At 44.4% G+C, this 25,979-nt stretch overlaps 1 protein-coding gene across 4 annotated transcripts in view; it reads left to right on the top strand.

The window, feature by feature from the left end:
* The first annotated feature begins 22,374 nt into the window (after positions 1-22,374).
* LOC115147104 (volume-regulated anion channel subunit LRRC8A-like) overlaps positions 22,375-25,979 on the top strand; it is a 54,108-nt gene continuing 50,503 nt past the window's right edge. For all 4 annotated transcript variants that reach the window (XR_003866272.2, XM_029689109.2, XM_065004617.1 and 1 more), the window contains exon 1: positions 22,375-22,496. The gene's annotated coding sequence lies outside the window, so the exon portion shown is untranslated. The remainder of the gene's footprint in view (positions 22,497-25,979) is intronic.

The raw sequence follows: 25,979 nt of genomic DNA, 5'->3' as shown, positions 1-25,979 counted from the left end.
AATTCCATTCCCAGCACCAACCTAGTTCCCAGTATCCAGCACCAGAACACTGGAAGAGGCACGGAGGGGAGACTAAAGATCGGACCTTCATCCGGAACGAGCAGGCCACAGGGAAGTCCCACCACCAACCTCTGGTTCTAGGGCTTGCTTGTGTGCCTGCTTGCTCCTTGGGTTGTCCTTCCTCCCCTCTGCAGATCCAACACCCGTCCCAGCACTAACCCCACCACTCGAGGTGCGGTGGGACAAAAGGGACCAAAGATTGAACCTTCACCCAGAGTGAGCAGGCCACAGGAAGGTGCCAGTCCTAATCTTACGGTCTTGGACTCCCTTGTGTGCCTGCTTGCTCCTCAGGTTGTCATTTCTCCCCTCTACAGTCCCAGATCCAACCCAGCACCTGCACCAACACCAGTTCCCGGTTACCGTTACCGTCCCAGTACTAGTCCCGGCCCCAGTACCAGCACGGTTTCCAGCCCTGGCCACAGCACCAGCATGATTGGAGATTGTGAATTACTGTATGTGTATAAATGCATGTATCCAATGTCTTTATCCAAAAGGCTTCTTAACAGCTTTTACCCCCAAGCCATAAGACTCCCGAATAGCTAATCAAATGTCTACCCAGACTATTTGCATTGCCCCCCACCCCCATTTTTACGCTGCTGCTCTCTGTTTATTATCATAGTTACTTTACCTCTACATATTACCTCAATTACCTCTACATATTCCTCAATTACCTCAACTAATACATTGACTCTGGTGCCCTTGACTCTGTACACCCCCTGTATTGACTCGTTGTACCGGTACCCCCTGTATATAGCCTCACTACTGTTATTTTATTTTTGCTCCATAATCATTTATTTTATTCATTTATATTTTTTACTTCAGTTTATTTTAGTAGATACTTTAATACTTTTTTTCTGAACTGCATTGTTGGTTAATGGCTTGTAAGTAAGCATTTCACTGTATGGGACAATTTCATTTTGGCACGTGACAAATACAATTTCATTTGATTTGATTCAACTAAAAACTACATTTTTGTTTGTTTTATGATTACATTCTGTATGAAGGCATTGCTTCTAATGAGCGACTGGAGGACACCATGGAGGAAGAGGGAGAGTGTCCATGATAGGTAGTTTGTCATGGCCCTAAATGGGCTTTTTGGATTTTTATTTTTCCTATATCAAATAACTTCACAATAAAAATGAATTCCAAGCATCAGCCTTTTCTGTTTGACTGTGATCAGTGCAGTAGTAGTTGTGGGATAAGTGAAAACGCATTGTCTCTTCACTGCCTCAGCATACCACACCTGCTGTTCTATTCTGACCCTGGCAACCTCCTCAACCTGTCTCTCTCGCACCGAGCACTTCTGATCCCCAGCAACTTGGGCAACTCCACAATTGACACAAAACTACACATTCCTTTGTCCCATGCCCTCCTGCACACTTGTCATATCTTGGAATCTTCCTCCTACACACTGCTGCAACATAACCATAAGCTTGGCATCTAAAACACCTTAGTGGGTTTGGCACAAAAGCTCTCACTGAATAACTGACATATCCTAACATGACTTTATCAGGTAAAAACTGCTTCAAAACTCAGAAGAACAATGTCTTCTCAGTTTTACCACGCTCGCCACCGGGTCTGCGTCGCACCAAACGGTGTTCGTCAGGCACAGGAAATTTTCCATTTCAGTCCACCTCAACACTTAATTTCACCCCAGTAATCACTCAAAGACACCCTGCTCTGGAGAGCAAAGCAAGTCATAGGTATTGTCCCTAGTCACGTGACATGAAGCGCACGCTCTCTCGGGATGGAATAAACAAAGAAAATCATCACAAGACCCTTTGAGCTACCTCCACCAATTTAACAGTACCCAACTTCTTTTCTACCCAGCCTGAGACTACATATGAATCAGCCAAAAGGCAGGAATCCAATGCGAGTGCAGTGTCCAGATTGGAGGTCAACCGATTAATGGCTGATTTCAAGTTTTCATAACAATCGGAAATCCGTATTTTTGGGCGCCATTTGCCGATTTTTATTTTTTATTTTATTTTTTAACTTTATTTAAACTTTATTTAACTAGGCAAGTCAGTTAAGAACAAATACCTAGGGCCTGGCAGAGCAACACACTTAGGGGCTACTAGTACAGGGAACTGTGGACCTAGAACGACAGAGGCCTGGGGGCCTAGCACTATTGCAGGTGTCCGAGAATCGGGAAGAAAGGGAACTCCAAACCTACCGTGCAGAAAGGGAACTCTGACCCTACCGTGGAGTAGAGGTCTTCAAAGATCCACCTGCATCCGAATACCCGAGTCCCGATCCTGGCCCCGAGTGGGTCCTGATCCTTAATTCTAAATACTTTTCTATTAAGTTATCTATACTTTTACTCAAGTATGACATAGAAGTACCACTGTTACAGTGTTACTGTCCACAATCAAAAAGTAATCAGAAACCGTGCGTCTTCTCTCTTTGTACAACAATAACACTGACCTGAGTGGGTGGTTGCAATGTTCAGATGTGCATTTCCAAGCTCTGATTGGTTGGGAATTGCAGGGCTATGATGGGTGAGTGACAACTAGTTAAACTGAGCAGCCAAGCTACCTAGACTCAATAAGAGAAACTAAGGGGACTGTTAGGGGGAGTTAGGTGGAGAGAAGGGGAGCAGGACAGCCTTTTTTACACTTGTATTGATCAACATAAAGACTAGAGGTCGACCGAGTATGGTTTTTCAACGCCAATACCAATACGATTATTGGAGGACCAAAAAAAGCCGATACTGATTAATTGTCTGATTTCTTTATATATATATTGTGAGCGTTCAAGTAATTGGGCGTCACTCTAAAGCGGAAAGGTGGAATAAACGAGTCAGGAGTAGATTTTCTTGATTGAACACAGTTCTCTATTGAGGGCATTTGGTCAACACAAACACTCCAACATAATCAATGAAAATCTCCCAAGGACAAAACATACATCTTCTTCTCCAGATGAAACAGGAACACAATACGATTATCTTTAAACTATTCCAAAAGTCACGAGATTGTCACCGTCTTAGTGGTTCTCCATGGATAGCTCCTCTGTCTCGGTGGCCATCTTCCAGAGAGTTTTTCCCCCTCTCTCTGCTGGTTCCATACTCTCTCTTATAGGGGAAGGAGAATATGGCATTAGTACTGTCAGCTGTGCTTAATTGCCTCTGGTTACCTTGTCTCCCCTGCCTTGTTGGGCTACTATCCGTGAGCCCAGCCTGCCCTATGGTGGTCCTTCCACATACCGGAGAGTCGGGCCCCAGACGCACCGTCTTGGTCGTGTCGGGACAGCCCGTCTGCATTCCCGTTCCTCGATCCGGCCCTGTGGATGACATGGAAAGAGAACGGTTGTAAAGCCAAAAACCATCTGGCTATTCTGTTATTGTTTCTCTTACCAGCCATCCATGTGAGGGGCGCATGGTCAGTAACTAATGCAAACCTCTGACCCAGTAGGTAGTACCGGAGATAATCGAGGGCCCACTTAATGGCTAAGGCCTCTTTCTCTACGGTAGAATATCTCTGTTCCTGATCGCTGAGCTTCCTACTTATGAAGAGATTTGGCTTCTCTGCTTCTCCTTTACCCTGAGCTAGTGCGGTCCCGAGCCCCGTATCCGAGGCGTTGACCTGCACAATGAACTCTTGTGAGAAGTCCGGAGCCTGCAGGACTGGATTAGAACACAGGCCATATATTAGCAATTGAAAGGTCTCTTCCGTCTCGTCTTTCCACTCTAGGTTTGTGAGAGGGTTGGCAATGGCTGCATATCCCGGGATAAAACGCCGATAATATCCCGTTATCCCTAAGAAGGCACGAACATCCTGCTTGGTCTGAGGTCGATGCCAGTCCCAAATTGCCCTGTTCTTCTCTGCCTGTGGGCGTATTTTCCCATTCCCCACGGTGTACCACAGGTATTCCGCTTCGGACAGGCCCAGGCAGCATTTATTTGGATTGGCTGTCAACCCTGTGGCTTCCAAACTCGCGACCACCGCCCGTAATCGCAGGAGGTGACTATCCCAGTCCTCGCTGTGGATGACCACATCGTCTATGTACGCCGCTGCATACTCTTGATGGGGCCGTAGAATGCCATGAGGCATTGGAAAGCTGCAGCGGCACCATGCAGTCCGAAGGGCATCCTCACATACTGGAAAAGCCCCTCTGGGGTGGCGAAGGCAGTCTTTGGGCGATCCTCCAGAGGCACCGGCACTTGCCAATATCCCTTCATCAAATCCAGTGTGGTGATGAACTTGGCCTTTCCTAAGCGCTCCAAGAGTTCATCCACATGGGGCATGGTATACGCATCGAATGTAGAGATGGCATTCACGCCCCTAAAGTCGTTGCAGAGTCTCATACTACCATCGGATTTGGGGACCAGGACTATGGGACTGGACCACTCACTCGTCGATGGCTCGATCACACCCATCCTCAACATCTCCCTTACCTCATTCTTAGCGATGACTCGGCGAGCCTCAGGAATCCTGTAAGGGCGGATACGCACCTTCTTGACGGGTTCAGTGTGGATATGGTGGAACAGGACATCTGTTTGTCCTGGGAATGTAGAGAATATTCGTCCGAAGTTCATAATCAGCATGTCTAGCTGTCTTGACTGCTCCGGCAGGAGAGTTTGGCCACGGCGCACCTGTGTTAGAGCCTCCTCTTTTCCTTTGCCCTCCAGGGCCATCAAAGCCACCTCCTCCTCTCGTCCATGGTACGTCTTCAATAGGTTTATGTGATAGAGTTGGACCTTCTTCCTCCTGTCAGGTTGCTTGATGAGGTAATTGACCGGTGAGACCCTTTTCATTACCTCGTAGGGCCTCCTCCACTGCACCAGCAAGCGATGTTTGGCTGTGGGCACGAGCACCATCACTTTCTCTCCCACGGTGAACTCACGGGGGGTCGCGGACTTATCATGGGTCCTTTGTGCCTTCTTGACTATGGGCCACACTGCTGACAGGCGGTTTCTCATCAGGGTAATATGTTCTATTGTGGATCGAAAGGGGCATGGTTGGGTCTCCCATGTCTCCTTGGCTAAGTTGAGGATCCCTCGACAGGGTCTGCCATAGAGCAATTCAAAGGGAGAGAATCCAGTGGATGCCTGGGGTACTTCTCGCAGGGCAAACATTAAGTGTGGGAGAATCATGTCCCAGTTTTTCCCGTCTCGGGACACCACTCTTCTCAACATGCTTTTAATCGTTTTGTTCCAGTGTTCACACAACCGGTCTGTTTGAGGGTGGAATATGCTGGTACGTATCTGTTGAACCTGATATTACAGACACAAATCCTTCATCAACCGGGACATGAACGGAGTTCCCTGATCAGTTAAGATAGTCTTGGGGAGGCCCACACGAGAGAACATCAGGAATAACTCCTTGGCAATTCCCTTTGACAACATGTTACGCAGGGGTATGGCCTCTGGGAACTTGGTAGCGTAATCTATAACCACTAGGATGTACTCGTGTCCTCTGGTGGATTTTGGGAGGGGTCCTACAAGGTCCATAGCTTTGCGTTCAAAGGGAGTCTCTATGATGGGGAGAGGAATCAAAGGGTTACGTAGGTGTGGCCGTGGAGTGTACATTGACATTGATCACACGTCGTACAATACCTGGCCACATCCCGGGTGATGCGGGGCCAATAGAATCTCTGCATGATTCTGTCAATAGTCTTGTCTCGTGCCAGGTGTCCTCCTAGGACATGGGAATGGGCTAACTGTAGAACTAATTACTTAAAATCATACAATGTGATTTTCTGGATTTTTGTTTTAGATTTTGTCTGTCACAGTTGAAGTGTACCTATGATAAAAAATTACCAGACCTCTACATGCTTTGTAAGTAGGAAAACCTGCAAAATCGGCAGTGTGTCAAATACATGTTCTCCCCACTGTATATAATAATGACTATTACAAAAATACTGAATGAGCAATGAACACTAATTTTAACTTAATAATACCATACATAAAGAAAATCTATTTAGTCTCAAATAAATAATGAAACAAGCTCAATTTGGTTTAAATAATGCAAAAACAGTGTTGGAGAAGAAAGTAAAAGTGCCATGTAAAAAAGCTAACGTTTAAGTTCCTTGTTGAGAACATATGAAAGCTGGTGGTTCAATATTGCCAGTTCTTCAATATTCCCAGTTAAGAAGTGTTAGGTTGTAGTTATTATAGGAATTATGACGCGTCGACTATTTCTCTCTATACAATTTCTATTTCATATACCTTTGACTATTGGATGTTCTAATAGGCACTTTAGTTTTGCCAGGAGTTGATAGACTTGAAATCATAAACAGCGCATCAAGCTTTGTTAAGAGCTGCTGGCAAATATAAAATCATAGACTTAATTATAATATAATAAACACAGAAATATGAGCCTTTGGTCATTAATATGGTCAAATTCGGAAACTATCATTTTGTTTATTCTTTCAGTGAAATACGGAACCGTTCTGTATTTTATTGAACGGGTGGCATCCCTAAGTCTAAATATTGCTGTTACATTGCACAGCCTTCAATGTTATGTCATAATTATGTAAAATTCTGGCAAAGTAGTTTGCAACGAGCCAGGCTGCCCAAACTGTGCATATATCCTGACTCCGCGTGCAATGAACGCAAGAGAAGTGACACAATTTCCCTAGTTAATATTGCCTGCAAACATGAATTTATTTTAACTAAATATGCAGGTTTGAAAAAATATAATACTGTGTATTAATTTTAAGAAAGGCATTCATGTTTATGGTCAGGTACAGTCGTGCAACGATTGTGCTTTTTTCGCAAATGGGCTTTTGTTAAATCATCACCCGTTTGGCGACGTAGGCTGTGATTCGATGATAAATTAACAGACACTGCATTGATTATATGCAATACAGGACAAGCTAGTTAACCTAGTAATATCAACCATGTGTAGTTAACTAGTGATTATGTGAAGATTGATTGTTTTCTATAAGATAAGTTTAATGCTAGCTAGCAACTTACCTTGGGTCCTTGCTGCACCTGCGTAACAGGTGGTCAGCCTGCCAAGCAGTTTCCTCATGGAATGCAATGTAATCGGCCATAATCGGCGTCCATAAACGACGATTACCGATTGTTATGAAAACTTGAAATTGGCCCTAATTAATCGGCCAGACTGCAAACAATCACCAGAGCTACCTTGATTGATGCGGATAGAACTCAAACGCCTCTACCATGTGGGCGGGCGGCAGTTACATACAATTTCAACATGTCTGCAACACTGCACATGGTTCGATGCATAAGTACAGCCGCAGTGTGAAGGGACACTGTCACGATCGTCATAAGGAGTGGACCAAAATGCAGCGTTGTATATTTCCATCCTTTTTATTAGGAAGAGAACTCAAATAACAAAAACAATAAAACGAACAAACGAAACATGAAGCTCAGAGTAGTGCTCACAGGCAACTATACCTAGACAAGATCCCACCAAGCACAATGGGAAAATGGCTACCTAAATATGATCCCCAATCAGAGTCAATGATAAACAGCTGCCTCTGATTGGGAACCATATCAGGCCAACATAGATATACAATTCCCCTAGACAATACACCCTAAATCACACCCGGACTCAACCAACATAGAGAATAAACAGCTCTCTATGGTCAGGTCATGACAGAAACACTGACTGTGTTCGAGAGCTTCAAAAAACATGATGTATAATGGGCAAATTGTGACTACAAATAATTATGAGTCGTTTTTTATGATTTAAGGTGATTTGTAGATCAGTCAGTCGGCAGTCGCCTGCAGTGTCGGCTGCAATGTCAAACAAGCCAATTCTTTTCACACCATTTAGCATTACGGGCGGTGCTATATGTGACGGTTTGGCATGGGTTTCAAAGTGCAAGGACTGCCCAAAGCACGTCTACGTTCAACAGAGAACCTTCTGCATGGGACCTCATTCATTAAATTAAGATATGGGGTGTTCATAGTTTAGCCTACAATTTCCCTTTCATATTAGTACATCATTTTATTTGAACTAACGACAGCTAGCTACCAAGCAGCGGGACCAATTTTCCCAAATGTGAATGATGTGTAACATCAATTGCTTGCTAACCAACCAACAATGTCAATACCGCTACCAAGCCAATTTACAAAACTGTCATAAATTATATATAAAACTCATGATCATTGAATCTCATTTCAATGTGATTACTTATTCAGCATACAATAATACCTATATACTGTCAATCACTGACAATAATTATTTGCATTGCTGGTTTCATTAAAAACTGTTAATCTGAATAGCTTTGAATGTCCTTACACGATGCTGTGCTTAGATGGTAGGAGGTAGATGGCAAGCCGGAAGTCATTGTTTTCAATAAGAGCACAACGGAAAATGCTGTTGAGACTGGCGGTGAATCACCGTCAGCTGCCACGGTAGACAGGCCTTGCCACCAGAGTTCAAATATTTCAACTTCAAAGCCATAGCGTTGTTTTCTACTGGATGTTGATTTGCACTGTTTATTTACTGAACTCACCTTAGCAATGCATATTGTCATGCTGGCTTTCTTTTGCGTCACCCTCCTTCTATACCGACTGGTATGACGCTTTTTTGTGTCCCTCGTCTAAACCTAGCATGAGGCAAATTTTACAATTATCGTGGAGGATTACTTGCACAACCAATCTAATTACTTTGTGTGAATGATATCTCAACTTTTAAACGAAATTCGAAAACAAAATAATTGGCTTAGCTTTCTATTCTGTGGCGGCATGAAATAGCAAACAACGTGAATTCAGCGATTTGTTTACTTTTGTTTACTTCATCTTTGTGGCTCTCTGATGAAACAGTAACATCTATTACATACCCCAACCAGAAGCCATGGATTACAGAGAATTTTTACATTATTAAAAGGTAGAGCTGCCGCTTTCAAGGAGCGGGACTCTAATCTGGAAGCTTATAAGAAATCCCGCTATGCCCTCCGACGAACCATCAAATAGGCAACGTGTCAATATGGGACTAAGATTGAATCGTACTACACCGGCTCCGACGCTTGTCGGATGTGGCAGGGCTTGCAAACTATTACAGACTACAAAGCGAAGCACAGTGACACAAACCTACCAGTGACACAAACCTACCAGATGAGCTGCCCAGTGAAACAAACCTACCAGATGAGCTGCCCAGTGACACAAACCTACCAGATGAGCTGCCCAGTGACACAAACCTACCAGATGAGCTAAGTTACTTTTTTGTTCGCTTTGCTCCAAGTAACACTGAAACATGCATGAAAAGCACCAGCTGTTCCGGACGACTGTGTGATCACGCTCTCCGTAGCCGATGTGAGACCTTTAAACAGGTCAACATTCACAAGGCCGCAGGGCCAGATGGATTACCAGGACGTGTACTCCGAGTATGCGTTGACCAACTGGCAAGTGTCTTCACTGACATTTTCAACCAGTCCCTGACTGAGTCTGTAATACCAACATGTTGCAAGCAAACCACCAAAGTCCCTGTACCCAAGAACACTAAGGAAGCCTGCCTAAATGACTGCCGACCCGTAGCACTCACATTGGTAGCCATGAAGTGCTTTGAAAGGCTGGTCATGGCTCACATGAACACCATAAACCCAGAAACCCTAGACCCAGTAGATCCACAGATGATTAAATCTCTATTGCACTCAACACTGCCCTTTCCCACGTGGACAGAAGGAACACTTATGTGAGAATGCTGTTCATTGACTACAGCTCAGCGTTCAACACCATAGTGCCCTCGAAGCTCATCACTAAGCTAAGGACCTAGGGACAAAACACCTGCCTCTGCAACTGGATCCTGGACTTCCTGACGGGCCGCCCCCAGGTGGTAAGGGTAGGGAACAACACATCCGCTACACTGAACCTCAACACGGGGACCCTCAGGGGTACGTGCTCAGTCCCCTCCTGTACTCCCTGTTCACTCATGACTGCATGGCCAGGCATGACTCCAACACCATCATCAAGTTTGCCGATGACACAACAGTGGTAGGCCTCATCACCGACAAAGATGAGACAGCCTATAGGGAGGAGGTCAGAGACCTGGCCGTCTGGTACCAGGACAACAACCTCTCCCTCAACGTGATCAAGACAAAGGAGATGATTGTGGACTACAGGAAAAGGAGGACCGAGCACGCCCCCATTCTCACGATGGGGCTGTAGTGGAACAGGTTGAGAGCTTCAAGTTCCTGGGTGTCCACATCAACAAACTATCATGGTCCAAACACATCAAGACAGTCGTGAAGAGGGCACAACAAAGTCTATTCCCCCTCAGGAGACAAAAACGTTTTTGTTTATGAAGATATAGTTTGAGCACAACAGCGTTTGGGTTTCGTCCCGCTTTGATCTATGGTGCTTAAATAAATTCAGGAGTTCTAAACCTGCAGCTGCCTCCTACACCAGTGACAGGGTTGTTATTTTACCTGAAATTTACAAGGTCCTCTACTCTGACAATTAATCCACAGATAAAAGGGTAAACCGAGTTATTTTCTAGTAATCTCTCCTCCTTCAGGCTTCTTCTTGTTTGGACTTTATAAAGAATTTGGCAACCAACTTTAAGGTGCATTACCACCACCAACTGGACTGGAGTGTGGACCTCAGTTCATCTTTCAATCACCCACATGGATATATGCTCCTAAAAACCAATGAGGAGATGGGAGAGGCGGAACTTGCAGCACGTCAAGCGCCACAAATAGAACCAAGTTCTATTTTAGCGCCTGGCTACGCAGACGCGCATAAACAGTGTGGGCGCAATGATTGAATAACTTCTGTGTACATTTATTTTGCAACGCTCGCGGACGGCGTGGTCAGCATGTAATGCTTTGTCTTTCAGTACAAACTGTTCCGCAACAGCAAATGTTTAAGCGAACTGAATGCACCACAAGTGTCTTGAAAACACCAACTGTTGCACCCGTATGCCACATTTAAAACAACTTGGAACTCGGAAATCTCCAACTTCCGATTGGGAAAAATCTATATTAACGGTCATCCAACATCCAACGGTCATCCAACTCAGGAACTTGTTCTGAACGTGGCAGTATGTGCAAAATCTACACCACTGGGGGAAATGGAATGAAAATAGTGACATTGTGTCCCACAGTGGGAAAGCATTGGAGCCAAAAGTAATAAGGTTGATATAGTAGTCTATCAAAGTAATCAGACACCCTTGTGGGGCCCCAGTGTTGAGGATCAGCGGGGTGGAGATGTTGTTGCCTACCCTCACCACCTGGGGGCAGCCCGTGATATAGTAGTCTATCAAAGTAGTCAGACCAATTATTTTACTAAATTTAACTTTGACTATATATAACTAAAGCAAGACCCACAGCTTTACTTGTAAAGTTACCATCTAGTTAGCTACTGAAAACACTACCTAGATTTGAATGTACTGTGTGGTTCAGTAGTAGTGGTCATTATTTGTAGTTTTGTGGTTGTGGCCATTAGTTGTGTGGTTGTGGTTGGTAGTAGTGTGGTTGTGGTCAGTAGTTGTGGTCAGTAGTTGTGATCAGTTGTTTTGTGGTTGTGATCAATAATTGTGATCAGTGGTTGTGGTCAGAAGTTGTGTTCAGTAGTTATGGAATGTAGTTGTGGCCAGTAGTTGTGTGGTTGTGGTCAGTTGTTATGATCAGTAGTTGTATGGTTTTGGTCAGTACTTGTGGTCAGGAGTTGTAGTCTGTAGTTGTGTTGTCGTCGCCAGTAGTTGTGTGGTTGTGGTCAGTAGTTGTGTGGTTGTGGTCAGAATTTGTGTGTGTTGTGTTCACTAGTTGTGTGTCTACATTGTTGGCAAAGTAGCTGATTTGTGTCAAAAGTTATATTGTTGCATTTACAGTGAATGGAATGTTGTAAGTATTGATGTCACAATGGGACTTTTAGAATGCTGAGGAAATCCCATGAAAGTGGAGAACAAAAAGAAGGATAGAACATTTAATGTGCTGTTATCAATAAAACGTCACAATACGGTGCAGAGCATTCCATTGGGCTGCTGGGGGGCAAGGAGACGCCGAACTCTGCTAAAACCATTGACAACTAAGTGCCGTTTTCGAGGGATTGTTAAATAAATGTTATAATAAAACTATTTGATTTTAATATCGTTACCTCTCAGTTCACTCAGAACTGCACTTTTTAGCCCCGTGCCAGTCTCCTGGGGCTAAGATACTCCGGGGCTAAGAACAATGCAGTGTGAAAAGCAGTGGTGGGCCGTCAGGGCCAGCAAGGCCTTCCCTGCTGGCCTAAACATCATCATAATATAATTTTTTTTTAAATATAATTTCCCACAAATATGTATTAAATTATTCCTTTTATACTCTTCATTTCATAGCTTTCCTCTTGGTTGCACTGCTTCCAGCCCCAGGTTGAGATTTGGAGGGCTGGTCTTTATGTTAGATCTTTTATCCAATCATATTCAGCCAACATGTGTTGCCAGGGGTCTAAAATCTGCCCTCAGGCCTTCAGAATCAACAGTGCGGGCGCTTGTAGCTTAAAGGGAATGGAAATTAAAATTGAGTGTCAACCAATCAGCTTTAGAGTTGGCTATTGTACGCCTGCTGGCTGGCTCCAGTGTTACACAGGAGCCAGCTCGCAGGGGTAGTGCGTGCACGTCTTTTGATTGGATTACCAATATTGAGAGGCAGATCCTATATGGGCAGGTCTATGCAGAATCTCAGAACTAGGAAACTGAATTTGATAAACAAATTAATTTGCGTACTACTAAGCTGTTATTTCAACCCACAATGGCGGAAGGAGAAGATATCGATTTGGTCGAGGATATAATTATAACGCCATTCTCAAGACAAACTTTTCAAGAAAAGTTAGACATTGTCAGGAGAGGCCGACGCTACAAAGTCTGTCACAGGCGGGAAAGGGGTTCGTTCGCCACTTTCAAAGTTCCAACTACGAGCGCTATCAATGGCTCACAGGCTCCGAGAAGCACTGCAAACTGTACTGCTGGGAATGCCTATTATTTGCAAGTGATCGATTTGGTGTTTGGAGCCACACTGGCTTTGCAAACTTGAGTTGTCTAACCAAGGCAGCAACGAGACACCAAAGTACGGCTGGGCACTTACAAGCAATGGTGCTTTTGAAAACTTTTGGGGACACCTGAGTGGATCTGCAGGGCAACGAAGCTGCACAATGAAAAGGTATTGTACGCTTCCCCTGCAATTCTCTAAATAAAAATGTCAATTTCAAGGTGACGCAACACCTGGTTTTATACTGCGTTTCTGTCTAAATGTATAGTGTCTAGAGCCATGGCACCATAATGATGGTAATAAGAGGTGGATTAATTCGGGTGGGACTGTGTAGGACTTCACTGAAGGCCCAGGCCCCAGGCCCACGGCCGCTACTGGTGAAAAGGCCTTAGGTCTACTTACCACTGCATGGCAAATTCACCCTTCTGCTGCTTGAAAGGCAGAGCCCACAAAGGACGAGAAATTAACCTAAACCACTCATGTTTGTATAGTTCACTTTAATTTTATATCAGTCAAATATCAAATTAATGGTGGCCAATGTTGAGGGGCTACATATCACATATCTGAAATTACATGATGAATTTATGTTTACTGATCATGAAAAGCATGCAGTTACTTGCTTTATATCTCTGATGATAGAGCTAAATGTGCACAATTACTTTGCATGGAATAATCAGAAATGTGTAGTTCTGACTATGCTCTTCAAGATCGAGGATATTACAACCAAATGGTTTTATTTAACAATCCCGTGAAAATGGCACTCAGTTGTCAGTGGTAGGGGAGCTGGAGAGTCTCCTTTCCCCCCGGGAGGCAAATGGAACGCTCTGCACCATATTGTGACCTTTTATTGATTACGATCTCGTCATGTGTTGCAACTCGGTCGCATCGTTACCATTGTTTTCAACGTTGTACAGATGTCGCAGCATATGATGTCTGACTGATGGTTAATGCCAAGTCTTTCAGAACGGAGGATGATGATGCTACGACGGGCATAGTTAACTGGTTGTCTTTGTACGAAGGGAGTGAGACGATCAAATGACAGCGCGCGAGAGCCAAGCACAATCGACTCTCGTTTTCTTGCCTGACAGACTAACTACATAGTTCGCCAATGTTAGCTTATTAGCTAGTTACAAATATGGGACAGTTTCCAAATTGAATAGCATCTGTAGAAACAGGACCAAACAAGCAACTTGTTAGCTGGCTATGTAAACAAATATCACTGCCACTCAATATCTGATGAGTTCCACTGCGCGGTCCACTAAGACGACAGCTAAACTGTCAAATAATAGGAAAAGAGCAACGTATAGCCTATGAATATCTGTACCTACCAAACATGACAAACCATAACCTGATCCCAACAGATAAACACGAATTGCTCTAATCTCCATTTTGGTGGCTAGTTAGCTGGTTGACTGAATGGATAGCTGAGGTTGATGCTTCAAGAGCGCAGCCCACATTTACCGGCGCACAACTTTTCTTGCCTTACAGACTAGCTAGCTATAGCAAGCAGCTTGAGCCGTTAGACTAGGTAGCTATAGACTAGGTAGCTATAGACTAGGTAGCTATAGACTAGGTAGCTACAGACTAGCTAGCTACAGACTAGCTAGCTATAGACTAGGTAGCTATAGACTAGCTAACTATAGACTAGGTAGCTATAGACTAGGTAGCTATAGCAAGCAGCTTGAGCCGTTAGACTAGGTAGCTATAGACTAGGTAGCTATAGACTAGGTAGCTATAGACTAGGTAGCTATAGACTAGCTAGCTATAGACTAGGTAGCTATAGACTAGGTAGCTATAGACTAGGTAGCTATAGCAAGCAGCTTGAGCCGTTTCCATATGAATTACATTTGTAGAAACAAGACCAAACAGCCATCTAGTTAGCTGACTGTACTCAGCTAAATGCTGGAGCTATTTCCATGAGACAGAAAGCAATCATTCAAGCATTTTGAGTAATGAATTGAAAGAAAAAAAATCACACAAAAAACCTAATGACAGCATACCCTGTTTCCGGTGTCTGGTTGATGACAACAGCCATGCGAATACTAAAACAAGTTGTTAGCGAGTTCATTTTGTGTTATTAACAGAGACGTTATTGTTAGAAAAACAAGGCCGTTTGCGGCCGCTATATTCATTTAAAGAAAGGCCATCGAAGGCCGATATGGGTTCTAAAGGGTCAAAGTTGTATACAAGCAGCGCAATCCAGACCACCATTCCAAAAAAAGTCCTACAGGAATCCTTCACAATAAATTTTGCAGGAATCCTGCAGATTATTTATCCTGCAGGAATAGGAAGTCATGCAGGATATCCCACAGGATTTTCGGGGCCACTTTCCTGTATGACAATTCCTGCAGGATCCTGTAGGAATCATGCCGGTAGTCCTTCAGGAAAACAATCCTGCAGGGATGCTGCAGATAGTCCTCAAATAAATCCTGCAGGACTGTTTCCTGAAGGACTACATGAAGGAATGGTCCTACACCAAAATGGCCCCAAAATCCTGTGGGATATCCTGTAGGTAAGAGTCCTGCAGTTAATTCCACAAGATTTCCAGGGAAGAATTCCTGTAGATTCTTTCCTCCTCCTTCAGATAATTTCATGTAGGTCAATCCACATTCCTTAAAAAGAATGCACAGATTGCACAAGATATAAGGTTGCATGGCAATTGTATTATCCAATCAAGCCACACCTGGCGTGTTTGATTGTCCATTTCACCAGCAATGCATAAAGTATAATTCCTAGCAGAAAGAAAATACGAGATTTTTAATAAATATGGTAAAAGCTGACTTTATAACAAGAGTGAGAGTCATGGTGACATCACATGAACAGCTTACAGTATGTGTGTTGGTGTGAAGGGAAACAGATGTCTGTAATGGTAAACGTGGTGAGAGTTGGTTTTAATATGGCTGTTAACACAGATGCATGTGTCTTAGGCTCCGTTGTAAAGGGAGAAGTGAGAGGCTGAAACTGTGTTATCGGTCGCCTGCATGGCTGTCCAGTACTGCCTTCTGTGGTGTCTCACTGTTGTTTACAGGCTCTGTTTTAACTGGTCAGGAGACAGATGAGGGGCAGAGTTCAGAATAGAACTGCAGAACATCTGTGTGTTACATGAAAAACAGCAACAAAATACTGCAAATTATATATTGAAGTAGCAAAAGACAACCTACTCACCTTTAACTAGTAGACTACTTGGCTAATTGAGCTCCACATGAGACAAATAATCAAGAACAGATGAATTAGTAAATGTATTGTTTTCTCATGCACTTACCAACTCTAATGTGTTGTGGTGGCCTTCTGTTAAACTGTTAGAAATACAAGGTAAAGAATTACAGTGAAATACTAGGTGTGTGTATTTTCTGTGCTCTGCATTTTCTGACTGTTTCTAGTCTAAGCTGTACGGGGAAACAAGGTAACTCACATTTTCTGACTGTTTCTAGTCTAAGCTGTACGGGGAAACAAGGTAACTCACATTTTCTGACTGTTTCTAGTCTAAGCTGTAAGGGGAAACAAGGTAACTCACATTTTCTGACTGTTTCTAGTCTAAGCTGTACGGGGAAACAAGGTAACTCACATTTTCTGACTGTTTCTAGTCTAAGCTGTACGGGGAAACAAGGTAACTCACATTTTCTGACTGTTTCTAGTCTAAGCTGTACGGGGAAACAAGGTAACTCACATTTTCTGACTGTTTCTAGTCTAAGCTGTAAGGGGAAACAAGGTAACTCACATGGTGGTGGTGGTGAAACTGTCCAAGCTAAAAGTAAAACAGAGAAAGTCAAATCAAAATAAAATGTCATTAGTGACATGCGCTGAAAATGCTTACTTTACAAGCCCCCAACAATGCACTTTTAAGAAAAATAAAAGTAAAAAAAATGTTAAAAAATAAAATAATAACAAGGCTATATACTACATGTAGGGGGGTAAAGTGACTATGCAGATAATAAACTCAGTGTGCGGACTATGTGTAATAAACAGGTTTGTTGTAGGTAATTAGGTCATATGTACATGTAGGTAGGGGTAAAGTGACTATGCATAGATAATAAACAGAGAGTACATGTAGGTAGGGGTAAAGTGACTATGCATAGATAATAAACAGTGAGTGTCAGCAGTGTAAAAAAAAAAGGGGGCTCAATGCAAATAGTCAGGGTAGCCATTTGATTAACTGTTCAGCAGTCTTATGGCTTGGGGGTAGCAGCTTGTCACGACTTCCACCGAAGTGGGTCCCTCTCCTTGTTCGGGCGACGTTCGATGGTCTATGTCCCCGGCCATCTAGCCATCGCCGATCCACTTTTCATTTTCCATTTGTTTTGTCTTTGTCTTACACACCTGGTTTCAATCCCCCAATTCCCTGTTCATTATTTAACCCTCTGTTCCCCCATGTTTGTTTGTGACTGATTGTTTCTATGTAGGAAGGTCCGTTATTGTGGGCTCTGTATTTGTATTGCATTTATTATATGTTAAGTAAAATATGTTTATTTACTCATATCTGCGCCTGACTCCTATACACCTGCTACACACAGACTTCCTTACAGAATCACTCACCTGAAAGAATGGAGTCAGCAGGAGCAGACACCCTCCCTTCAGAGATAGAGGAGCGTGTCCAGCAGCACGCGCCCATATTGCAAACATCTGAGCACCGCCATGGATTGTGTGCTGCAAAGGATGGATCATTGGGAGAGAGGAGGAGGTTTTCCAGCGCCTCCACCAGCCCCACTACAACAGGTCCCACTTTCCACCTCTCCTTCACCCGGTCCCAGCGGGATTCGACGTAGGCTCCCGAGGTAGTATGATCGGACGGCTGCCGGATGCCAGGAGTTTCTACTACAGCTGGAGCTCTACCGGGCGACCGTCCATCTGGCTCCTTCGGGTCGTGAGAGTGTATCCGCCCTCGCCCTGGAGTGGGCCAACCCGTATGGAGTGAGGGAGGTTTGGACCATTACGCAGACTTCACCCGCCGCTTTCGGGCAGTGTTCAACCACCCGCCTGAGGATCGAGCGACGGGTGAACGTCTGTTCCACCTGAGGATGGAGTTGGGGAGGTGCTGCACTTAGGGCGACCGGAGGAGGGGCCATTCCCTGCACCATCTGTGGCCGCAGAGGGTACACTGCTGGTCGTGCTGGGGGGGTTCCTCAGGGACTTGAGGCAGCAGGCAGGACACTATCGTGTCACCCCAGGTGAGTTGGCACCAGGCTCACCCAGAGCCCCCTGTTGCTCACATGTATGTGTTAATTACATTTCCTGAATTTCCTGGTGGAAAGTCCAGACCAGGTCTCCACCGTGCGCATCCCCTCAGAATATGCCGATTTGGCTCTCGCCTTCCGTAAGAAGAGGGCGACTAAATTACCACCTCATCGACGGGGGGATCGTGCAATAAATATCCTGGTAAACGCAGCACTTCCCAGGAGCTACGTGTATCTTCTGTCACAGGAGGAGACGGTGGCTATGGAAAGATATGTCTCCAAATCCCTGGGGCAGGGATACATTCGGCCCTCCACTTCACCTGCCTCCTCGAGTTTCTTTCTTGTGAAGAAGAAGGATCGGGTTCTGCGCCCGTGTATTGACTATCGAGGATCAATCAGATCACTGTGAGGTACAGCTATCCGTTGACTGATGAATGCTCCATCAGTCTTCCAGGCCTTTGTTGATGAGATTTTCCGGGACCTGCATGGGCAGGGTGTAGTGGTGTATATCGACGACATTCGGATATACTTCGCTGTGTCCCTGGTGCGCAGGGTGCTTGGTCGACTGTTGGAGCATGACCTGTTCGTCAAGGCTGAGAAATGTCTGTTCTTCCAACAGTCAGTTTCCTTCCTATGGTACCGCATTTCAACCGTGCATAATTGGCCGACTCCCACCACGGTAAAGGAAGTGCAGCGGTTTCTATGGTTTGCCAACTACTACAGGAGGTTTATCTGGGGTTTTGGTCAGGTAGTGGCTCCCAATGACCTCACTGCTGAAGGGGGGACCGTTGCGGCTGCTGTGGTCGGCTGAGGCGGACAGGGCCTTTGGTCACCTGAGGGCTCTGTTTACCTCGGCTCCCGTGCTGGCTCATCCGGATCCCTCTTTGGCGTTCATAGTGGAGGTGGACGTATCCCAGGCTGGGATAGGAACCATGCTCTCTCAGTGCTCGGGCAAGCTATCAAAGCTCCGCCCCTGTGCATTCTTTTCGAAGAAGCTCAGCCTGGCGGAGCGAAACTATGATGTGGGGGACCGAAAGCTGTTGGCTATTATCAAGGCTCTGAAGGCATGGAGATATTGGCTTGAGGGGGCTAAACACCCTTTTCTCATCTGGACTGGCCACTGCAATCTGGAGTACATCTGGGCGGTGAGGAGACTGAACCCTCACCAGGCAAGGTGGGCCATGTTCTTTATCCGTTTTTTTTTCACTCTGTCCTACAGACCAGGTTCCCAGAACGCTAAGGCACTGTCCCAGATGTATGACACAGAGGAGCAGTCCATGGATCACATTCCCATACTTCCGGCCTCTTGCCTGGTGGCACCGGTGGTGTTGGAGTTCCACAACGGCCGTGGTCGCACCTGTCGGTGGACTTTCTAACAGATCTTCCTCCATCACAGGGCAACACCATGATCCTGGTCGTTGTGGATCGGTTTTCTAAGTCCTGCCGTCTCCTCCCTTCGCCCGGTCTTCCTACGGCCCTACAGACTGCGGTGGCCCTGTTTACTCACGTCTTCCGGCACTACGGGGTGCCTGAGGATATAGTTTCTGATCGGGGTCAACAGTTCACATCCAGGGTCTGGAGAGCGTTCATGGAACGTCTGGGGGTCTTGATCAGCCTTACCCCGGGGTTTCATCCCGAGAGTAATGGGCAGGTGGAGAGAGTGAACCAGGATGTGGGCAGGTTTCTGTGGTCGTATTGCCAGGATCGGCTGGGGGAGTGGGCAGCATTCGTGCCCTGGGCCGAGATGGCTCAGAACTCACTCCGACACTCCTCCACTAACCTCTCCCCCTTCCAGTGCGTACTGCGGTACCAGCTGTTTCTGTTGTCTTGGCATCAGTGCCTCGGTGGAGCCTCGGTTCAGGCGCACGGAGGAGACATGGGATGCCGCCCATGTTCACCTCCAGCGGGCCGTGCTGCGCCAGAAAACCAGTGCAGACCGTCACCACAGTGAGGCCCCGGTGTTCGTACCGGGGGACCGGGTCTGGCTCTCACCCCGGAACCTGCCCCTCCGCCTGCCCTGCCGGAATCTGGGTCCGCGGTTTGTGGGGCCATTTAAAGTCCCGAGGAGATTGAACGAGGTTTGTTACAGCTCCCCTGATTACCATATTAACCCCTCGTTCCATGTGTCTCTCCTCAGGCCGGTGGTGTTTGGCCCGCTCCAGGAGTCTGAGGTGCGAGAGGTTCCTCCGCCCGGCGTACTCCGTTCGCTCTATACTGGATTCGAGGCGTCGGGCGAGGGGCCTTCAGTACCTCGTGGAGTGGGAGGGGTACGGTCCGGAGGGCATATTGGACCCTTCAATGCTGTGGGAGTTCCACTGTTTCCATCCGGATCGCCCTGCCTCGCCCTCCGGCCCCATCAGCGTGCTGCTGGAGCCGCTCGTCAAGTGGAAGGGGGGGGGGTTTACTGTCACGACTTCCACATAAGTCTGGTCCTCTCCTTGTTCGGGCAGCGCTCGGCGGTCTGTGTCATCATCGATCCACTTTTCATTTTCCATGTGTTTTCTTGTTTTCCCTCACATTCCTCTGTTCCCCCCCATGTCTTTGTGTGGGATTGTTTATTGTAGTGCCTGTGCACGTTCCCCGTTAGCGCACGGTGGGTTATTTTTGTGCCTATTTATCTTGTTCTACCGTTGGTTTTGCATAATAAATATCCTGTTATCACCCAGTTCTGCTCTCCTGCGCCTGACTTCTCTGCCACACATTACGCACCCGCTACAGTCAGACTTGATTTTTCCTCACAAATGTATCAACCCCTACAAAAATGTTAATTAATTATAATTCTCATTCCCTGTTGTTGCATGATTTTTGTCTTACTGTAGCAAACTGACTCAAATTAAGATCCTACATCTATGACCCCAAAGTGATGGCATTTCAGATTTACATATGATATAATTTATCACGAAGTAGTTTGGATGTAGTGAATTACTTTTTCAAAGTAATCTAGAGGCGAAATAAACTACACCTATTTAGTCTTGCTGCTAGCGGAGTAGAACAGCACACTCTAGGAGCTCAGATGCAAAAATATTTATGTCCAACGTTTCGACAGACAAGCTGTCTTCATCGGGGTATAATGACAAACACTGTGAGAAGACACACACAGGTGTCTGTAATCATGGCCAGTTGTGATCTGATATCATTGGTTAATTCTCATATATTAAAATAACATACATAAATGGATAACATACAATCATAGATACAATTTGGCTACATAGGTCTACAAACATTTACAATAGCAAAATAACAATAATCACAAGAATGGCTTCAGATCAAAGTCTACGTTGAGACCGAAGGGAGCAAGGGTCTTTAAATTAAAGATCCAGGCAGCCTCTCGTTTTAACAAATTGTCGAGGTCACCCCCTCTCCTAGGGAGGGTGACGTGTTCGATGCCAATATAACATAGAGACGAAATCTAGTGGTTTTCTTCCAAGAAGTGGGCCGCAACTGGGTAAGTCAAGTTTTTGCACCTACTGGTGCTACGATGCTCCAAGATATGTACTTTTAATTTGCGCTTTGTTTTACCCACATCATTTTTTACCACAAGGACAAGTTCTAAGATAAATAACTGCCTTAGTGGAGCACGTGATAACACCTTTGAATGGGATTTGTTTCCCAGTTTTGGGGGTGTTTGAAGGATCTACATTTATGAGTGCCATTGCATTGAGCACAGACATTACATTTGTAGTTTCCATCCATCAAAGTAACTTTAGTTAAGAAATTTATATTTTGCGAGGGTAGTTTTAGTGTAGCTTAATTAACTTCTTCCAGAGGGAAGTACATGGTAACTTAATAAACTTGACTTCCAGAGTAGCTTCTCCACACTGCATTTCATGCACAATCCATAGGTCAGGCTGTGCAGTTCAATATGAATGTTCAATACACACAATATACTGACTGGGATGGTGATATCCCACAGTTAAAGTCTTGCAATAAGAGCTAAAACACTAATATTTGTGTAAATTCTACATAGTGGTGTTCTGTGGATGTCACTGAGTGGCTGAACTCTCATTTCATGGGTGCACAATCCATAGGTTAGTCTGTACAGTGCATATAAGTATGCCCCCAATGAAATTCTGAATTCAAATACATCCCCATCAACTGATTTATACTTTTGGTGGGTTCAAATGAACTAATAATTGTATTTGTTAATTTGTATATAATTATAGTTCAATTGTTTTGACTTTTTATCCGTTTGCATCAGTTTCAATTGCAGACTTTTATTTTGAAGGCGAACCGCCGATTCCACTATATGCTAATGTTGCTCACGACACGCACGTGCTGCGGATGGTTAGTGTGAACGGTAACATTGCCCCTCTGTGAAACAATACGAAATGTTTCAATTATGTGCTGAAGAGGATAAAGACAGTTACGGTAACAAATTAGGTGAGTAAGGACTTTATACGTTATGATGTTCAGAGAAAAAAATGCGACTCCTGTGTATGACATCGTAACAGCGTCACCGGGGTGTTGTTTAGGAATCCAACAAAGACTGTCGGTGATAACGTAATTCTACCTTTGTTATAGACACGAAACGACTTTATATATAAACTTAAACTGTATTTTGTGGCTTGTTGCTTCATTATCAGATTGTGCATTTTGTTGGAGCCATAACACGTGCCAGTCAACCGGCACCTGGTACACGTATTTAGACTGTTAGTCTTTTATGATTTCACAGCGGTTTAATGTTACACCAGTCTAGGTAGGCAATTGTATATCACTTTCCTATAAATCGTTGCAATGTGGATAAAATGTTAGTGACGATAATGAATGATTTCTGGATATACACTTGTTAAATTAATGTCATGCGATGATATTTCAATATGGAATGATTATTTGGAAAAATGTCAAGTAGGCCTTACAACATGTATTGTAAAAAAAAAAAAAAAACTAATAACAGCTCAAACAATGGCACACAGAAGCACATATTGAGTGGGCCTTCAAATGCTCACCGGTCTTGGACTATCTGCAGTCTGTAATAGCACATCAGTTGGCAACATGTCATTCTATGCAATTGCATTTCAGCAAATAATGGATTTGGATAGTGATGGGTGAAGAATGTATACAGTTACATTTCGCGATATTATTTCGGACGACATATCGATACTTTGACTCCAAGTATCGATTTGTAAGTTAGCGTTAGTTGGCGCTAGTGCCAAAAGCAATATTCTGCTGTCTGTTGGCATTTTACCTGCCCTGGGGGCACCTCAGGTGGGCTACTGTCCAGAACATCATATAGGACTGCCAGCCAGGCCACTTAACATTGTCCACTGAACCTCACGGAGAAAATTATAAATGAAATGTACACTTCACATTGATGCCATCAGAACCCTGTATGTGAGTTGGACATCAAGGCTAAATTGGAGTGTTTTTATTTCAGAGAGGTTGAACTGTTCACAAAATTGCTATTTAATCCAAAAGAAAAGGCCACCACTACATGTCCCCCCCCTCCACCCAATTATAACACCTGAGCATGGATGCCCTGACATAAAACGATGATGACATCTCTGTGACACTGTCTGTCCCCGGGGCTGGACATCGGCGAGGTCACTGGAATGCTCTGCAGAGTGTTATTTTTGAAGTTACTCACCAGATCAAACACAAACAGCCCTCATGCTAATCCTATGCACTGGACTGTGCTACTGTCTCAGCCTTGGTCTACTTTCAAAACATTGTTGAAGAAAGTCAACATCTCTTTTACAAGGCTGACATAAAGAGGGGACACAATGTAATTACCCCGTGTGTAAGAATGTTACAAACAACTTGACCTCTAACTTCTTTGTTGAGTACGTGATGTTGATTAGGTTGCTAACAAATGGCTCGTTTGTCTGCTATGCACCACCATGTTTGTAAATGAAATGTCATTTGTTTTTAAATGTTGAGTGTCTCAACTGTCCTTGGATCCTCCTGGCAGTGCAAATCACCCTCTGATGAATTTCAGCTACATCACTCAACATCTTAATGCTCTTTTAGAGGGATAGTATTTGTTCCCTATTTTCACAGGGACCATTCTGTGATATTTTCTCTAAGATTGTCTCCCTGTAGTTCCAGGTAAAGAGCAGTAATGCCCTTGGAGGAGGTTATTTGGCCTTGACTCAGGGATATAAGTTTGGCTCAGGTTGGCCCATAGAAATATAATTATTAGAACTAGCATCTCCAATTAGTGTACCTATCATGGTGCATACAAATCGCAGTGGTGACGGGCCTTCTAGTAATTCTATTTCTATGTTTGGCCCTTTTTCTAATGTATGCCAGTCAACACTGCCTGGACAAAGCAGCCCTGCCTGGACAATGGTAGCTTTGTCTTCAGAAGGTGGGAGCACTGACTCACTGTACCTACATAAGGCTGAGGGTAGGATCTGAAAACCGGCCACCAAATTCTCTTATTTTACTCCTCCCCTCAAAGCCTTACATAAAACAAGCCATACTATTTAACAGACTCGTCATCATCTTTGCTTGTTCTGGATGGAGACCTAAAACAAACTCAGGTAATCTCTTAGTGAAATGCATTACCGTCCAGTGTTCAGCTGGGCATTACTATTCTCCTGTACCCCCATTTATACACAAGGACTGTTCTGTTAGTGGTATGCTTTCAGATTTCTGTAGCCCAGACGATCAAGACTATGTCGATCAATCTACCGGGGAATAACATAACTTAAGATGCAGGAGGGGTGGCAGGTAAGCCTTAAGCTCTCTACCTGCCTACTATGTCAGGCAACTGTCAGGGAAACAATTTGAGTGGTAAAGATATGTTGCAGTTCAATCAGGCAAGGCTTCACCATGTGAGTATAATTCTGTCTGACATTTTGGAGATAATGTAATATATTTATATATATTACACACACACACACAGTGGCAATAAAAAGTATGTGAACCCTTTGGAATTACCTGGATTTCTGCATAAATTGGTCATACAATCTGATCTGATCTAAGTCACAACAATAGGCACACACAGTGTGCTTAAACCAATAACACACAAATGATTGTATTTTTCTAGTCTATATTGAAAACATAATTTAAAAATTCACAGTGTAGGTTAGAAAAAGTATGTGTGAACCTCAAGGCTAATGACTTCTCCAAAAGATAATTGGAGTCAGGAGTCCGCTAACCTGGAGTCCAATCAATGAGACCAGATTGGAGATGTTGGTTAGTTGCCCTGCCCTATACAAAACGCTCACAAAATTTGAGTTTGCTATTCACAAGAAGCATTGCCTGATGTGAACCATGCCTCAAACAAATGAGATCTCAGAAGACCTAAGATTAAGAATTGTTGACTTGCATTAAGCTGGAAAGGGTTACAAAATTATCTCTAAAAGCCTTGATGTTCATCAGTCCAAGACAAATTGTCTATAAATGGAGAAAGTTCAGCACTGTTGCTACTCTCCCTAGGACTGGCCGTCCTGCAAAGATGACTACAAGAGCACATCTCAGAATGCTCAATGAGGTTAAGAATAATTCTAGTATCAGCTAAAGACTTACAGAAATCTCTGGAACATGTTAAAATCTCGGTTGACGAGTTTACGATATGTAAAACACTAAACAAGAATGGTGTTCATGGGAGGACACCACGGTAGAAGCCACTGCTGTCCAAAAAAAACCATTGCTGCACATCTGAAGTTCGCAAAAGAGCACCTGGATGTTCCACAGAGCTACTGGCAAAATATTCTGTGGATAGATGAAACTACAGTTGAGTTGTTTGGAAGGAACACAACACTGTGTGGATAAAAAAAGGCACAGCACACCAACATCAAAACCTCATCCGAACTATAAAGTATGGTGGAGGGAGCATCATGGTTTGGGGCTGCTTTGCTGCCTCAGGGCCTGGACAGCTTGCTATCATCGACAGAAAACTAAATTCCCAAGTTTATC

The sequence above is a fragment of the Oncorhynchus nerka genome, linkage group LG19 (assembly GCF_034236695.1).
Source record: "Oncorhynchus nerka isolate Pitt River linkage group LG19, Oner_Uvic_2.0, whole genome shotgun sequence".
In the NCBI taxonomy this organism is placed as follows: Eukaryota; Metazoa; Chordata; class Actinopteri; order Salmoniformes; family Salmonidae; genus Oncorhynchus; species Oncorhynchus nerka.
The sequence above is the reverse complement of the archived record's forward strand: the minus strand, read 5'-3'. Positions and strand labels throughout refer to the sequence as shown.